The sequence below is a fragment of the Haliotis rubra genome, unplaced genomic scaffold (assembly GCF_003918875.1).
Source record: "Haliotis rubra isolate DU_JTF1 unplaced genomic scaffold, ASM391887v1 Scf651, whole genome shotgun sequence".
NCBI lineage: Eukaryota > Metazoa > Mollusca > Gastropoda > Lepetellida > Haliotidae > Haliotis > Haliotis rubra.
The window spans coordinates 525,553-543,375 of NW_025767359.1; the positions used below are offsets into that span (position 1 = coordinate 525,553).

Consider the following 17,823-nt stretch of genomic DNA (forward strand, 5'->3'; position numbering starts at 1 on the left):
TCTTTCAGTCAACATGAAAGGGGGGAGTCACTTTAACAAGCGATTGTAATTTCAAATTGCTTTTTTATGAAGTTTAATATCTAAGTATGATTCTAAGGGACTTCTGTCAATCTCAAACACACAAAATATTTCTTGCATATTTTGTTTCCTGAAGTTTTTGATGCATTTATTGTAGACTTTGCGTTTTTGAGGGTACCAAGATAAAAGGTCAAACAAAATAGGGATCGTGAGACTGGAACATAGCAAAACCAAATTGCTTGAGTTTGCCAGATAATATGTAGAAAAATAAAACATAAAAATAACTGCATTTGTATCGTTTTCTTGGTGATTCTGCATACTTTTTTGATCGCCCCTCGTATGTCAGTGATTGATTCATTCAGATTCAATTCTAATATAAACATGTGTTAACATGAAAAACTGCAAAATGAAACAAAAACATGATTTAGGTGAACTACTTGAGCTTACAAACTCATGTCATTATACAGTCCTACAAAATGTATAAGACTAAAGCCTTTATGATTAATTGATAACATATGTCCAATTATGAAACAAACAAAAATAATAATATATTTTGAATTATGAAATGGTCCCTCAGAGCCAGAGGCTCTACTAATAAGGCCAAATAGAACATTGGCCCATTTGAGGCCACTTAATTCCTCCAAACTGTCACATATGAAACCATTCAAACCCACAAATATTGGTAGAATATTTGGCACTTTGGAGCTCCTTATAAAGATTCTTCCACTTGTAAAATGTTATATGAAACCAACAGAAATAAAAGTATATTTGGCACTTTTAGAAGATATATTGTTGCCATGGAAGTGAAGGGAATACAATTCAAAGGGGGCTAACTCTGGATGACCCATTACATTGTAGAATCTGAACCATATCGTGATAATCGTATCGCGAGATACTGTAGCGGTATTGTTGTTGTGTTAATTGTTGGAGGAATGCGCAGGGTCGTCCCACTCAACAGTCTTGGGGTTAACGGTCCTTAGGCGAACATTGTGTAATTGGATACATTGGCAACATTAGTAACTGTTGTTGGGTCACCTTGCAATCTTACGACAAGTTATGACTTTACTCAATATGTCTTGCCCTTTGTACTTCACTAGAAGCTTTTTAGTACAAAGACTTTCTGATAAAGTTGACGCTTCAAACCCTAATTCATAATTAATGATTATATATGTACGATCAAAAAGTACGTAGCCTAACTATGTTCTCGATGTCCAATGTTTGAAAAGCTTCCATTTCATTTTGAAGGAATCGTTAGCAAAGCCATATCCAAAATTTCACATGTGTGGGTAATGTGGTTTACCAGATATTTGTCATCACAACACATTTATTTAGTATTTATATTTAGTCTGGGGCTATTTTGTTAAGGACACCCCCATTTTAATCTTTCAATAACATTGTGTCCAGATATTCAAGTTGGCACAGTTTACTATATATTGTGAGCTGGCACTTGTGTGACCATTCAGTATTTAGTTTGAACCCTTGGAATCATGTATGCATAAGTGAAAACATTAGAATAAGCTATGCCCTTATGATTACGTCATCTGAAAGCGGGGTGGGTAGTGTCTCCAAAACAAGCTCTTTCAGTCAACATGAAAGGGGGAGTCACTTTAACAAGCGATTGTAATTTCAAATTGCTTTTTTATGAAGTTTAATATCTAAGTATGATTCTAAGGGACTTCTGTCAATCTCAAACACACAAAATATTTCTTGCATATTTTGTTTCCTGAAGTTTTTGATGCATTTATTGTAGACTTTGCGTTTTTGAGGGTACCAAGATAAAAGGTCAAACAAAATAGGGATCGTGAGACTGGAACATAGCAAAACCAAATTGCTTGAGTTTGCCAGATAATATGTAGAAAAATAAAACATAAAAATAACTGCATTTGTATCGTTTTCTTGGTGATTCTGCATACTTTTTGATCGCCCCTCGTATGTCAGTGATTGATTCATTCAGATTCAATTCTAATATAAACATGTGTTAACATGAAAAACTGCAAAATGAAACAAAAACATGATTTAGGTGAACTACTTGAGCTTACAAACTCATGTCATTATACAGTCCTACAAAATGTATAAGACTAAAGCCTTTATGATTAATTGATAACATATGTCCAATTATGAAACAAACAAAAATAATAATATATTTTGAATTATGAAATGGTCCCTCAGAGCCAGAGGCTCTACTAATAAGGCCAAATAGAACATTGGCCCATTTGAGGCCACTTAATTCCTCCAAACTGTCACATATGAAACCATTCTAACCCACAAATATTGGTAGAATATTTGGCACTTTTGGAGCTCCTTATAAAGATTCTTCCACTTGTAAAATGTTATATGAAACCAACAGAAATAAAAGTATATTTGGCACTTTTAGAAGATATATTGTTGCCATGGAAGTGAAGGGAATACAATTCAAAGGGGCTAACTCTGGATGACCCATTACATTGTAGAATCTGAACCATATCGTGATAATCGTATCGCGAGATACTGTAGCGGTATTGTTGTTGTGTTAATTGTTGGAGGAATGCGCAGGGTCGTCCCACTCAACAGTCTTGGGGTTAACGGTCCTTAGGCGAACATTGTGTAATTGGATACATTGGCAACATTAGTAACTGTTGTTGGGTCACCTTGCAATCTTACGACAAGTTATGACTTTACTCAATATGTCTTGCCCTTTGTACTTCACTAGAAGCTTTTAGTACAAAGACTTTCTGATAAAGTTGACGCTTCAAACCCTAATTCATAATTAATGATTATATATGTACGATCAAAAGTACGTAGCCTAACTATGTTCTCGATGTCCAATGTTTGAAAAGCTTCCATTTCATTTTGAAGGAATCGTTAGCAAAGCCATATCAAAATTTCACATGTGTGGGTAATGTGGTTTACCAGATATTTGTCATCACAACACATTTATTTAGTATTTATATTTAGTCTGGGGCTATTTTGTTAAGGACACCCCATTTTAATCTTTCAATAACATTGTGTCCAGATATTCAAGTTGGCACAGTTTACTATATATTGTGAGCTGGCACTTGTGTGACCATTCAGTATTTAGTTTGAACCCTTGGAATCATGTATGCATAAGTGAAAACATTAGAATAAGCTATGCCCTTATGATTACGTCATCTGAAAGCAGGGTGGGTAGTGTCTCCAAAACAAGCTCTTTCAGTCAACATGAAAGGGGGAGTCACTTTAACAAGCGATTGTAATTTCAAATTGCTTTTTTATGAAGTTTAATATCTAAGTATGATTCTAAGGGACTTCTGTCAATCTCAAACACACAAAATATTTCTTGCATATTTTGTTTCCTGAAGTTTTTGATGCATTTATTGTAGACTTTGCGTTTTTGAGGGTACCAAGATAAAAGGTCAAACAAAATAGGGATCGTGAGACTGGAACATAGCAAAACCAAATTGCTTGAGTTTGCCAGATAATATGTAGAAAAATAAAACATAAAATAACTGCATTTGTATCGTTTTCTTGGTGATTCTGCATACTTTTTGATCGCCCCTCGTATGTCAGTGATTGATTCATTCAGATTCAATTCTAATATAAACATGTGTTAACATGAAAAACTGCAAAATGAAACAAAAACATGATTTAGGTGAACTACTTGAGCTTACAAACTCATGTCATTATACAGTCCTACAAAATGTATAAGACTAAAGCCTTTATGATTAATTGATAACATATGTCCAATTATGAAACAAACAAAAATAATAATATATTTTGAATTATGAAATGGTCCCTCAGAGCCAGAGGCTCTACTAATAAGGCCAAATAGAACATTGGCCCATTTGAGGCCACTTAATTCCTCCAAACTGTCACATATGAAACCATTCAAACCCACAAATATTGGTAGAATATTTGGCACTTTGGAGCTCCTTATAAAGATTCTTCCACTTGTAAAATGTTATATGAAACCAACAGAAATAAAAGTATATTTGGCACTTTTAGAAGATATATTGTTGCCATGGAAGTGAAGGGAATACAATTCAAAGGGGGCTAACTCTGGATGACCCATTACATTGTAGAATCTGAACCATATCGTGATAATCGTATCGCGAGATACTGTAGCGGTATTGTTGTTGTGTTAATTGTTGGAGGAATGCGCAGGGTCGTCCCACTCAACAGTCTTGGGGTTAACGGTCCTTAGGCGAACATTGTGTAATTGGATACATTGGCAACATTAGTAACTGTTGTTGGGTCACCTTGCAATCTTACGACAAGTTATGACTTTACTCAATATGTCTTGCCCTTTGTACTTCACTAGAAGCTTTTTAGTACAAAGACTTTCTGATAAAGTTGACGCTTCAAACCCTAATTCATAATTAATGATTATATATGTACGATCAAAAAGTACGTAGCCTAACTATGTTCTCGATGTCCAATGTTTGAAAAGCTTCCATTTCATTTTGAAGGAATCGTTAGCAAAGCCATATCCAAAATTTCACATGTGTGGGTAATGTGGTTTACCAGATATTTGTCATCACAACACATTTATTTAGTATTTATATTTAGTCTGGGGCTATTTTGTTAAGGACACCCCCATTTTAATCTTTCAATAACATTGTGTCCAGATATTCAAGTTGGCACAGTTTACTATATATTGTGAGCTGGCACTTGTGTGACCATTCAGTATTTAGTTTGAACCCTTGGAATCATGTATGCATAAGTGAAAACATTAGAATAAGCTATGCCCTTATGATTACGTCATCTGAAAGCAGGGTGGGTAGTGTCTCCAAAACAAGCTCTTTCAGTCAACATGAAAGGGGGAGTCACTTTAACAAGCGATTGTAATTTCAAATTGCTTTTTTATGAAGTTTAATATCTAAGTATGATTCTAAGGGACTTCTGTCAATCTCAAACACACAAAATATTTCTTGCATATTTTGTTTCCTGAAGTTTTTGATGCATTTATTGTAGACTTTGCGTTTTTGAGGGTACCAAGATAAAAGGTCAAACAAAATAGGGATCGTGAGACTGGAACATAGCAAAACCAAATTGCTTGAGTTTGCCAGATAATATGTAGAAAAATAAAACATAAAAATAACTGCATTTGTATCGTTTTCTTGGTGATTCTGCATACTTTTTGATCGCCCCTCGTATGTCAGTGATTGATTCATTCAGATTCAATTCTAATATAAACATGTGTTAACATGAAAAACTGCAAAATGAAACAAAAACATGATTTAGGTGAACTACTTGAGCTTACAAACTCATGTCATTATACAGTCCTACAAAATGTATAAGACTAAAGCCTTTATGATTAATTGATAACATATGTCCAATTATGAAACAAACAAAAATAATAATATATTTTGAATTATGAAATGGTCCCTCAGAGCCAGAGGCTCTACTAATAAGGCCAAATAGAACATTGGCCCATTTGAGGCCACTTAATTCCTCCAAACTGTCACATATGAAACCATTCAAACCCACAAATATTGGTAGAATATTTGGCACTTTTGGAGCTCCTTATAAAGATTCTTCCACTTGTAAAATGTTATATGAAACCAACAGAAATAAAAGTATATTTGGCACTTTTAGAAGATATATTGTTGCCATGGAAGTGAAGGGAATACAATTCAAAGGGGCTAACTCTGGATGACCCATTACATTGTAGAATCTGAACCATATCGTGATAATCGTATCGCGAGATACTGTAGCAGTATTGTTGTTGTGTTAATTGTTGGAGGAATGCGCAGGGTCGTCCCACTCAACAGTCTTGGGGTTAACGGTCCTTAGGCGAACATTGTGTAATTGGATACATTGGCAACATTAGTAACTGTTGTTGGGTCACCTTGCAATCTTACGACAAGTTATGACTTTACTCAATATGTCTTGCCCTTTGTACTTCACTAGAAGCTTTTAGTACAAAGACTTTCTGATAAAGTTGACGCTTCAAACCCTAATTCATAATTAATGATTATATATGTACGATCAAAAGTACGTAGCCTAACTATGTTCTCGATGTCCAATGTTTGAAAAGCTTCCATTTCATTTTGAAGGAATCGTTAGCAAAGCCATATCCAAAATTTCACATGTGTGGGTAATGTGGTTTACCAGATATTTGTCATCACAACACATTTATTTAGTATTTATATTTAGTCTGGGGCTATTTTGTTAAGGACACCCCCATTTTAATCTTTCAATAACATTGTGTCCAGATATTCAAGTTGGCACAGTTTACTATATATTGTGAGCTGGCACTTGTGTGACCATTCAGTATTTAGTTTGAACCCTTGGAATCATGTATGCATAAGTGAAAACATTAGAATAAGCTATGCCCTTATGATTACGTCATCTGAAAGCGGGGTGGGTAGTGTCTCCAAAACAAGCTCTTTCAGTCAACATGAAAGGGGGAGTCACTTTAACAAGCGATTGTAATTTCAAATTGCTTTTTTATGAAGTTTAATATCTAAGTATGATTCTAAGGGACTTCTGTCAATCTCAAACACACAAAATATTTCTTGCATATTTTGTTTCCTGAAGTTTTTGATGCATTTATTGTAGACTTTGCGTTTTTGAGGGTACCAAGATAAAAGGTCAAACAAAATAGGGATCGTGAGACTGGAACATAGCAAAACCAAATTGCTTGAGTTTGCCAGATAATATGTAGAAAAATAAAACATAAAAATAACTGCATTTGTATCGTTTTCTTGGTGATTCTGCATACTTTTTGATCGCCCCTCGTATGTCAGTGATTGATTCATTCAGATTCAATTCTAATATAAACATGTGTTAACATGAAAACTGCAAAATGAAACAAAAACATGATTTAGGTGAACTACTTGAGCTTACAAACTCATGTCATTATACAGTCCTACAAAATGTATAAGACTAAAGCCTTTATGATTAATTGATAACATATGTCCAATTATGAAACAAACAAAAATAATAATATATTTTGAATTATGAAATGGTCCCTCAGAGCCAGAGGCTCTACTAATAAGGCCAAATAGAACATTGGCCCATTTGAGGCCACTTAATTCCTCCAAACTGTCACATATGAAACCATTCAAACCCACAAATATTGGTAGAATATTTGGCACTTTTGGAGCTCCTTATAAAGATTCTTCCACTTGTAAAATGTTATATGAAACCAACAGAAATAAAAGTATATTTGGCACTTTTAGAAGATATATTGTTGCCATGGAAGTGAAGGGAATACAATTCAAAGGGGGCTAACTCTGGATGACCCATTACATTGTAGAATCTGAACCATATCGTGATAATCGTATCGCGAGATACTGTAGCGGTATTGTTGTTGTGTTAATTGTTGGAGGAATGCGCAGGGTCGTCCCACTCAACAGTCTTGGGGTTAACGGTCCTTAGGCGAACATTGTGTAATTGGATACATTGGCAACATTAGTAACTGTTGTTGGGTCACCTTGCAATCTTACGACAAGTTATGACTTTACTCAATATGTCTTGCCCTTTGTACTTCACTAGAAGCTTTTTAGTACAAAGACTTTCTGATAAAGTTGACGCTTCAAACCCTAATTCATAATTAATGATTATATATGTACGATCAAAAAGTACGTAGCCTAACTATGTTCTCGATGTCCAATGTTTGAAAAGCTTCCATTTCATTTTGAAGGAATCGTTAGCAAAGCCATATCCAAAATTTCACATGTGTGGGTAATGTGGTTTACCAGATATTTGTCATCACAACACATTTATTTAGTATTTATATTTAGTCTGGGGCTATTTTGTTAAGGACACCCCCATTTTAATCTTTCAATAACATTGTGTCCAGATATTCAAGTTGGCACAGTTTACTATATATTGTGAGCTGGCACTTGTGTGACCATTCAGTATTTAGTTTGAACCCTTGGAATCATGTATGCATAAGTGAAAACATTAGAATAAGCTATGCCCTTATGATTACGTCATCTGAAAGCGGGGTGGGTAGTGTCTCCAAAACAAGCTCTTTCAGTCAACATGAAAGGGGGAGTCACTTTAACAAGCGATTGTAATTTCAAATTGCTTTTTTATGAAGTTTAATATCTAAGTATGATTCTAAGGGACTTCTGTCAATCTCAAACACACACAATATTTCTTGCATATTTTGTTTCCTGAAGTTTTTGATGCATTTATTGTAGACTTTGCGTTTTTGAGGGTACCAAGATAAAAGGTCAAACAAAATAGGGATCGTGAGACTGGAACATAGCAAAACCAAATTGCTTGAGTTTGCCAGATAATATGTAGAAAAATAAAACATAAAAATAACTGCATTTGTATCGTTTTCTTGGTGATTCTGCATACTTTTTTGATCGCCCCTCGTATGTCAGTGATTGATTCATTCAGATTCAATTCTAATATAAACATGTGTTAACATGAAAAACTGCAAAATGAAACAAAAACATGATTTAGGTGAACTACTTGAGCTTACAAACTCATGTCATTATACAGTCCTACAAAATGTATAAGACTAAAGCCTTTATGATTAATTGATAACATATGTCCAATTATGAAACAAACAAAAATAATAATATATTTTGAATTATGAAATGGTCCCTCAGAGCCAGAGGCTCTACTAATAAGGCCAAATAGAACATTGGCCCATTTGAGGCCACTTAATTCCTCCAAACTGTCACATATGAAACCATTCAAACCCACAAATATTGGTAGAATATTTGGCACTTTTGGAGCTCCTTATAAAGATTCTTCCACTTGTAAAATGTTATATGAAACCAACAGAAATAAAAGTATATTTGGCACTTTTAGAAGATATATTGTTGCCATGGAAGTGAAGGGAATACAATTCAAAGGGGGCTAACTCTGGATGACCCATTACATTGTAGAATCTGAACCATATCGTGATAATCGTATCGCGAGATACTGTAGCGGTATTGTTGTTGTGTTAATTGTTGGAGGAATGCGCAGGGTCGTCCCACTCAACAGTCTTGGGGTTAACGGTCCTTTGGCGAACATTGTGTAATTGGATACATTGGCAACATTAGTAACTGTTGTTGGGTCACCTTGCAATCTTACGACAAGTTATGACTTTACTCAATATGTCTTGCCCTTTGTACTTCACTAGAAGCTTTTTTAGTACAAAGACTTTCTGATAAAGTTGACGCTTCAAACCCTAATTCATAATTAATGATTATATACTTACAGTTTCCCAAACACTGAATCAGGATCCTCTTGATGATCTGCTTTAGCATGTGCTCCTCCAGATGACGCTGAGTAAATTCCCGAGTCACTTTGTGAAGTGGCATGATGATATCCCGTGGGCCTGTAAGACAAAACCCTAAAACATCCAGACAACAAAGAAAAGCCGAAGTTTGCTATAAATCATATTCTTCCACATCACATAGCATTGCCTTTTATCATTATTACTCTAGAGACTGTGATCTGTATTAATATCAATGAACGGTGGAGATTCGCATTAGAATATGTCCACGGTACTTTATTGCTTTTGCTTTGGTTACTCAGTTTCACTGCCTAATGTTTCTCATCTTGCCATGAGGGCTTTGTACAATGCTCATGCTTTCAGTCAATAGTTTGCCACACTTCCTCAGTTCCAGACTGTTGTCAAATGCCGGATTAATGTGGATGAAAACAGATAAACAAAGAGACAAAACTAAGATCTTGCCTTTTCCATCCTTTGCCTGTGGAAGTACTTGGCAATCCAGTGACATCATCACATTCGTCCATGACCTCAACATTATCCACAATGAATGCGTCATGAATGTTGTAATTTCCAAGCAACCGCTTAAGCAGATGGGTCACTTCATCCTTATTAGAGACCATTTCCTCAGCATCTTGTTTGGTACCATGTCCGAACTCTAAAACTAAGCTTCCTTCTTCTGCATGCATCCAAAGCACGCCGAATTTGTTTATGAAGGCGCACGTTATGTCTTTCAGTCCTTTAAAACAAAATACCATCAACTTAGACAAAGCACCTATCGCAATGTTAGACAGCCTCCACTTTGTTCGACAGGCGGCATTTGTAGTTAGTTGTCTCCCACAGATTGCTTCAAGATGCACGATCTTTCCATGTTCGCATGTAGCTTTTTATGAAAAACAAATGTAGAAATATATTATTGATTTTGCAGAGAACTATACACAAAAAGAACGAAATTAACATGGTAAATAAACATCTTCACATTCAATATTAAAATGTTGCTTATGCTAATTAAAATGACATATTAATATATGTGAAAAAGTGATATTAAACAATTTACCTGTCGTCTTGACATTCTGGTCATCGTAGTCTCCAAGTATCGACACCTTGCCATTGTGTACTGATATATAAAGACATTTGTGATAGTTACTAAACACATCAGTAACATTCTAAGTCATTACCATATATCATAACCATTGTAACCATGATTTGAAAAGACCATTGGGTTTACAGACATACAAGACCATTTATCTGTTCTGTCGACAATTGACAGACTATTGATTGGAATGTCATAGGTATTGTCTAATTTAATGTTATAGGGAAGAATCTCTGTTACCATTATAGGTGGAAGTATGCTCATATAAATCAGTAAGTTCCTTCTGTACAAACTGGAGTGTTGGAGAATTGTTGTTATTATTATGATATTGGCGAAAATTATTTGTTTTATAATAATGATAAGGTTTAAGGGAGATTATGCAATGTCCAAGATTCCGTATGTCGCCAGATGTAGATGAGTTTGTTGCATTCCCTGATCAAATACACAACATTTTTTGTTTAATTAAATTTGAAGTGTCTACAACTCCCATTTATTGAGAAGTTTGCGGCCAACAACAGATGTAACATCTGATACTTGAACCCGTACAGCTTCACAGACAGCGAATGGGACTTCTAGGAAGCGCTGCCTAGCCGAACCCACCAAGAACTTTCCGGAGAATATGTTGGCTCCCCATCACTGCAGCCTTCTGAATTACCCGGAGTGTCAGAAGGCTTGTGCTCCTGGTGGAGAACCCGGGCACTCTCCTAATGTGACCAAGAGATCAGGAGGTACCAAACGAAGGGCACCAAGAACAATGGGGAGTCTGACGACAGTGTACTTTGGATGCAAGCGAGATATTTCGTGCATAGCATGCTTTTCCTGAACCTTGCCAATCACGTTACTGTCTAAAGGGACAAACAATTCAATGAAATAAAAGATTCATTGGCTTTATCAAAAAGGACGACATCAGGTTTATTGGCTGGATTTTTTCTTTGTCTGTATGTGGGCCTATTCCAAAGACGTTTGAAAGCACTGGACATGTTCAGGGTCGTACCATGGATGGACCTCGATTTCAAAGCCACAGGCATGGCGAAGGCCGCATTAGAAGCAGAACATTTTGGAGATTGCGAGTAGGAAAGCCCTCAGTTTCACGTTTAGACCACCCGACTTCATCCAGATGAAGGAGTAGATTACTGTTCTGTTCAACACACTGCATGTACACACAATGAAGTGATTCCTCAGAAATCTTCTCCCCAAATGACCGGCTCCCATCACTGTACCGTCTAGTGATGGGATACATCGACATCAACAAAATCAACCGCAAATTTCAGAACATGACCAACAACCATGACACGCTTAAAATAGTTGTTGAATTCTGTCATGAAGAGGTTCCACATGAATCAAACCCCGCTCTCCAGAATAGGTTGGCATATAACGATTAAGAGAGGACCGAGGGTGGTGGGCTCTGTTATCAGACATTATCCTTCTGGTCAGGTGGTCAAGACTCTGGATATCTTGTTTAGTCCAATGAACTACTCCAAAGGAAAGAAAAAGTGGCACAGCAAAAGTATTGGTGGCTTTGATCTTGTTTCGAGCATTTAGCTCTGAGCTCCAGTTTTTATTTAAGCATCATTTATACTCGGCCTGAAGTTTGTCGGGAATTTGGGCATTCTGGATCTTGTCTCGAACTTGCATTCCAAGATGGGTGTAGTCCTGATCTTCCATAAGATCCAACATTAATTACCTGGCCACGTTTCAAATATTTATTATTAATTTATTATATTTGTTCACATGATATACATGAAATGGTAAAACTGGAGGCTGAAGGATAAGTCAAATGTTCATGACTGTTGATAACTGCTGTATAATTGCGTGAAGAACTCCTGTGTAGGTTAAAAGATAGTTTCAACAGTTTTAAACGTTTCGAATGACAGGAATGGTTGCATTGTGTGCAAAATAGTTTTATGAGTCATAAAACATGTACTAAGAAACTAGACTATCATATATTTTGTACAAGGATACCCTTTTTATTTATATATTCCAGATGGATTGTTTATGTGTGAATTTCCACCGACCCTTCGTAAATCCTTATAGTGGACAAAACTCTTCTCGGTAATCATTTGTAATCTTAACATCTTGCAAATAATTGTGAAAACATCAAAGGGTCCAGAAATGGAAGTATTAAAAAGAGAGTATTCCCCATATAGGGTAGGATACACAGGTGATTATTTTTGTGATAACCGCACACGTGCTTTTCAGTGATTCTCATCGTTTATTGGTCAGCTAAGCAGAGAAGAAATATGATTGGTTGACGGAACTACCTTTCTTGATCTAGGTTCATTGACAACTTTCATTGATAATTAGAACGTGCTGTACTCACACATTCCGAGATTTCAAAAAGAAAAATATAAAGGTTAAAGAATATGAATACTCTTTTTTTAGACATTATTAATTTGCAATAAAATTGCGTCATAAATAATAGTCTTTTTAAAATAAATAACCTTTAAAAAACACAAAAACTATTGTTTGCATTGTTTGTAAACAAACATGGCCGCTATTACGCAAATCCCGATCAAGGTCAGTGACCTAGTTAAAGTGGAAGGCGATCTAATAGGAAGAGTGATAAGAATTTTACAGCCCTTGAATTCCTTCAACCTGTTTGTTGTTAAAACTGAATTCGGGGAAATAGAAGCAGCAAGATACCGACTAAAGGTGCTACCTGAAAGTGTGTCAAGTGAGTCTGCTACGGCGTCTAATGCCATCGAACCAGAAAACAGCTTTCTTACCGGAATCAGTGCTAAATGATCTCTTCAAGATTACCTTTTTGATCTATGCATTCCTAATCAATCCGAAATCCTAATCTGCTCCAAAGAGGCTTATTCTTCCCATTTACTCGGATTCCTACTAGAGTTATCCTTCTTGGAACTGCTGTACTCTACTGTGACCAGTGACGTGACTGTAACACGCCTTCCACATAACAAAATGTTGTTTAATCTTCAAACTTGTTGAGTTTCTTGACAGAAGACTTTTCTGGATGTATTCGTGGGATGGTTGTCTTTTAGATTTACCAACTTTTAACCGTTGACTTTCCCAAAATTTGACAGGTTTTTGCCAAAGTGTGTTTCAACACTACACCGTCACCCATCACTAGACACACGTCAGTCGTGAATGAACGATGTTCCGGCGTACTAACTTGATCAAATAACGTTTTAGCTGTTATTAAGTTAAATAATATTGCAATTAAAAGATCATTTTTATCATATTAACATATGTTAATAACTTATTCCATAAAGATATTGTTGTTGTATTTTAAAGCGACTTTGCTAGGTACTATTTTCTACAGCGTAGTTATGTTATTACCGCTGGAAAAGTAAGGTTTAATACGCGCATGAATACGAATCAGCTGTTTGACGTCACAAGTCTTAGTTGTTTTTATTTAGTGGTTCTTCTTTTTAAATTACATCATGGGTAATAAATAGAATAACCAACTCGGTACGAGTGATTACGGGGAATATACCCTCGTTAAAATGATGTTCAGTGCCTCGCCAAGGCGAAGGCTCGGCACTGTGAACATTATTTCAACGAGGGCATAGTTCCCGTAATCACTTGGGTTATTCTTTAAATCATGTTCCACACTCTGACATTGTATTTTGAAGTTGTGTGTATCATCAATGTGTTTTGTGCAGGTTTTTATTATAATGGGACATTTATACATCCAGTTGACGTATCAAATATATTTTTACCTCTCTTCACATTTTGGGCTTTACCTCGACCCTTTCTTTAACGTTTAAGCTTAATATCTGATGGATGTGGTAGAATGGGAATATATGGTTGTATTGTCCCATAGGGGTTCCGTTTCTTCACGACTCCAAATATGTAAGTGTTTCAGAATGTGCAAATGCACTCTTATAATTCAAGCCAATCATTTCTTCGAACTCAGCACTGAAATAACATTCTAGTAGATGGCACAGGTCTTTTAGTATATCATCGTGTGATTCAATTGTTCTGCCATCTACCTGTTCATGGGTTTACAGTTTCTTGATTCCAGACTTTTGCGTTACCCTTTACACTATCCATTGTGTTTTTCGTGTAAAATTAGCGTTTGTATTTGAGATTTGTTTCTTCTTCTATTTCTTAAGTGACTATTTGTATCCCGTTAAGATCCCTTAAGTCCTCGAATGCTCTGGAGATTAATCTTATTTCCCAAAACGTCGATTGTTATCTTCATTTTCATACTGCTGTTTTGTTTCATCTATTTCCGTTTTCATAATAGTGGGCAACCTATTATCGGAAATTAAAAAGTAGTCCAGACGGGCATGTTTCCACGACCTGGGTTGTCGCCATGTATAGCTTTTGCTAAATGGGTTATATTCACCCCTTACATACATGGGTTTCATTGAAGTAGGCACATGATAGTTTCGAAATTGAACAATGGTCTCTGCTCTTAGAAGAGATTTTAAAAAAGGATTTTGTCAGTTGTATTTACCTGGGATCGTCTCCGGAATTGTGATTGTGGTCAGGGTGTCCCCTCTTGAAGTGACTTGGACTGCATTCCTGTATTCATCTGTATGAAGAAAGGTATTATAATTGTAATAAACCAGAGTTGCGTCCCTTAGGCTTGGTGTTTCTGCATCACGGCCGTGCCTGCTGGTTTCACCTCTACGACACGACGTGATGTAACAGGAATAATGAGGCAAAATCAGCTCATTCATTTTTAACAGTCATAACTCAATTTTCAAGCAATGCTTATTAAATGATATCAGTATTCTTGCGGTATAAACGCATGACAAATAACAGATATATGTCAGAAGCCTTATATAAATACTTATATCCTGTCCATATTTGTAAGACTCTGATCTGATCTAATAGAGAGCAGAGATGTGTGTTATCCATATTTGTAAGACTCTGATCTGATGTAATAGAGAGCAGTGATGTGTGTTATAAATTATATTTCAATATTTGATTTCTCCAAGTGTGAAGTTTCTTATTTTGATCAGTGGATTTAGACTAACATGGCTTTCTTTAGACTTTTGACCAACCGAAATAATCCAGCGTAAACCAGCATGTTCTAGTATGTTCCATCAGAGATATATAGAGCCATGGCTTACAAATATGAGGTGATGTGTTGTGGTGGTATATGTGTATGGTATGCTGAGGTGAGGTGTGATGTGATGTGATGTGGTGTGGAGGTGAGTTGAGGTGAGTTGAGGTGAGTTGAGGTGAGTTGTGTGATGTGATGTGATGATATGTGAGGTGATGTGATGATATGTGAGGTGATGTGACATAAGGCGAGGCGAGGCGAGGCGAGGCGAGGCGAGGTGAGGTGAGGTGTTGCGGTGGTATATAGAGAATCTCACCCACGTGTCTACTGATATCAATTATATCAACACGAGTTGATAAAGTTACAAATATCCGAGGATTGCCGAGTATATTTTGACTTTTATCAACGAGTGTTGATATAACTGATATCAGAAGACTCGAGGATGAGATACTATTTATCATCAAAAATCACTGTTCATTGGTTTTCAATGAAAAATATACAACTCTGAACACGGTACTACCATTAGACTTTCAGTGCAGCGATGTCATATCATTATAACGTCATCAAGTTCATGACGTCATAGCATTGTCAGGGCATTGTACAAAATCTATTGACAATACGAAATCTCCTGTGGAACCCAGTTTTGGATGATAAATGTGTATGGCATGCTGAGGTGAGATGTGGTGTGGAGAGGATGTGGCAAGATGTGGTGTGGAGAGAGGTGTGGTGAGGGGTGCTGTGCTGTGGTGTGGAGAGAGATGTGGTGAGTTGTGATATGGCGTAGATAGTGATGATGCGGTATAAGATTTACCTCTTTCTGGATTCTCTGGCACTTGTCTGGAGTGTCCAGATCCCACTGATCCTGGTTGAGCAGGGTAAACTAAAAACAAGATGCAACTATTTTAATTTACATTCCATGGTAACACTGATATCACATATGTAGTCTTCACTTATATTATTGGTTCCAATATGATTTGTGGGCGGTGGGGTAGCCTAGTGGTTAAAGCGTTCGCTCGTTACGCCGAAGGCACGGATTCGATTCCCCACATGGGTACGATGTGTGAAGCCCATTTCTGGTGTTCCCCACCGTGATATTGCTGGAATAATGCTAAAAGCGGGGTAAAACTAAATTCACTCACTCTAATATGATCTGCTTGAAGGTACGGGTACGTCAAGCTTTGAGAAAGGGTAAAAGTACGTCTCCTTAGACTCATCAGTTCCACGTCTGATACAATTCCCGACATTGGCTCTATCTTCCCTTGCACATTTCAGGCTTGCTTTTACATGTGTTTATGACAGGTGCCACCGATGAGACAGGAAACGCTCACCTTTTCACGAGCACCTATTTTCAAGATATACTTTGTAAGAGAACCATATGAAGTGTACTTCCTACAAAGACTCTGCTTTTAAGAGAAATATCTGATTCAAGTGGAAGGGTTTAGTTGCTTCATTATTCCGTTAATAAATAACTGTTACTGTTTGTGGCACGTATGGCCCTGTGGTGTATAGTGGCGCGTTTCGTTATGCAGAGTTGCGCCCCTTAGGCATGTCAGGAAGCTATGACCGTAGGGCCCAAATAGAGACCAGCCGTGATTATGCTTCATAGTATGTCATCTTCACTGTGCTTGTGGATATAACCAAGAAGGTACACACATTATACTTGTATTACTTCAAGTTACAAACTCATTAAGATCGGCTTCGGTGACAACCATTATTGGCATGAGTATATGTTCTGTTGACATGTCTGAAATAGCATGCAATAATGTTCAAAGGTTAACGGAAGTCACTGATTCACTAAATCGTCAGGCTGACAGTGCTACACATTGTTGTCATACGTACATCTTGACAATGAATTATTACAATGTTACATCTACACATACATAGGGACGCTGGTGTAGCCTAGTTGTTAAAGCGTTCGCTCGTCACGCCGAAGACCAGGGTTCGATTCCTCACATGGGTACAATGTTTGAAGCCCATTTCCAGTGTCCCCCGCAGCGATATTGCTGGAATATATTGCTAATAGCGGCGTAAAACCATATTCACTCACTCACTCTACACAACCATAATATTCTCTGATTCTATCTCAAAGTAATGTGAATATAATTAGTCATTTAATGAATACTGAAGGTTCATTTAACATATGAAAGCAATAACATCAATACTTGAAAGGCTTCCAATGTTAGCACTGCCAAATGTTATCGGCGCCACGGCCTGTCGGTCCTTTACCGCGGTCAAATTGACGGTCGACCCTGAAACATGAAAGTTTTTATCAGGAGTGTAACGTAATGACAAACAATGTTTATGGCATTATGGGGACAATTACACACTGGTGTGTGTGTGGTATGGTGTGTGTTTGCTGTTTTGTCTACTGCTGTCTGTGGCCTTATTTGCGGTGTGTGACGTGTGTTTCCTGTTTTATAAGGCGTGGCGTGGAGTGGAAGGCGTGGCGTGCTGCGGCGTGCCGCGGCGTAGCATGTCCTGGTTGGTGTGCGTTTGATGTTTTGTGCAATCTGGTGTGGCGTGGTATCAACTCGTGCGCTGTGGTCCGCAGTGTGGTATCGGATGGTGAGGTGTAGAGTGGTTATA

At 36.9% G+C, this 17,823-nt stretch overlaps 1 protein-coding gene across 1 annotated transcript in view; it reads right to left on the minus strand.

Moving 5' to 3' along the window:
* LOC124257212 overlaps positions 1-17,462 on the minus strand; it is a 113,444-nt gene extending 95,982 nt beyond the window's left edge. The window contains exons 1-2 of the mRNA XM_046691229.1: positions 17,400-17,462; positions 16,049-16,117 (exon numbers count right to left, since the gene is read on the minus strand). The gene's annotated coding sequence lies outside the window, so the exon portion shown is untranslated. The remainder of the gene's footprint in view (positions 1-16,048; positions 16,118-17,399) is intronic.
* Positions 17,463-17,823: the final 361 nt, after the last annotated feature.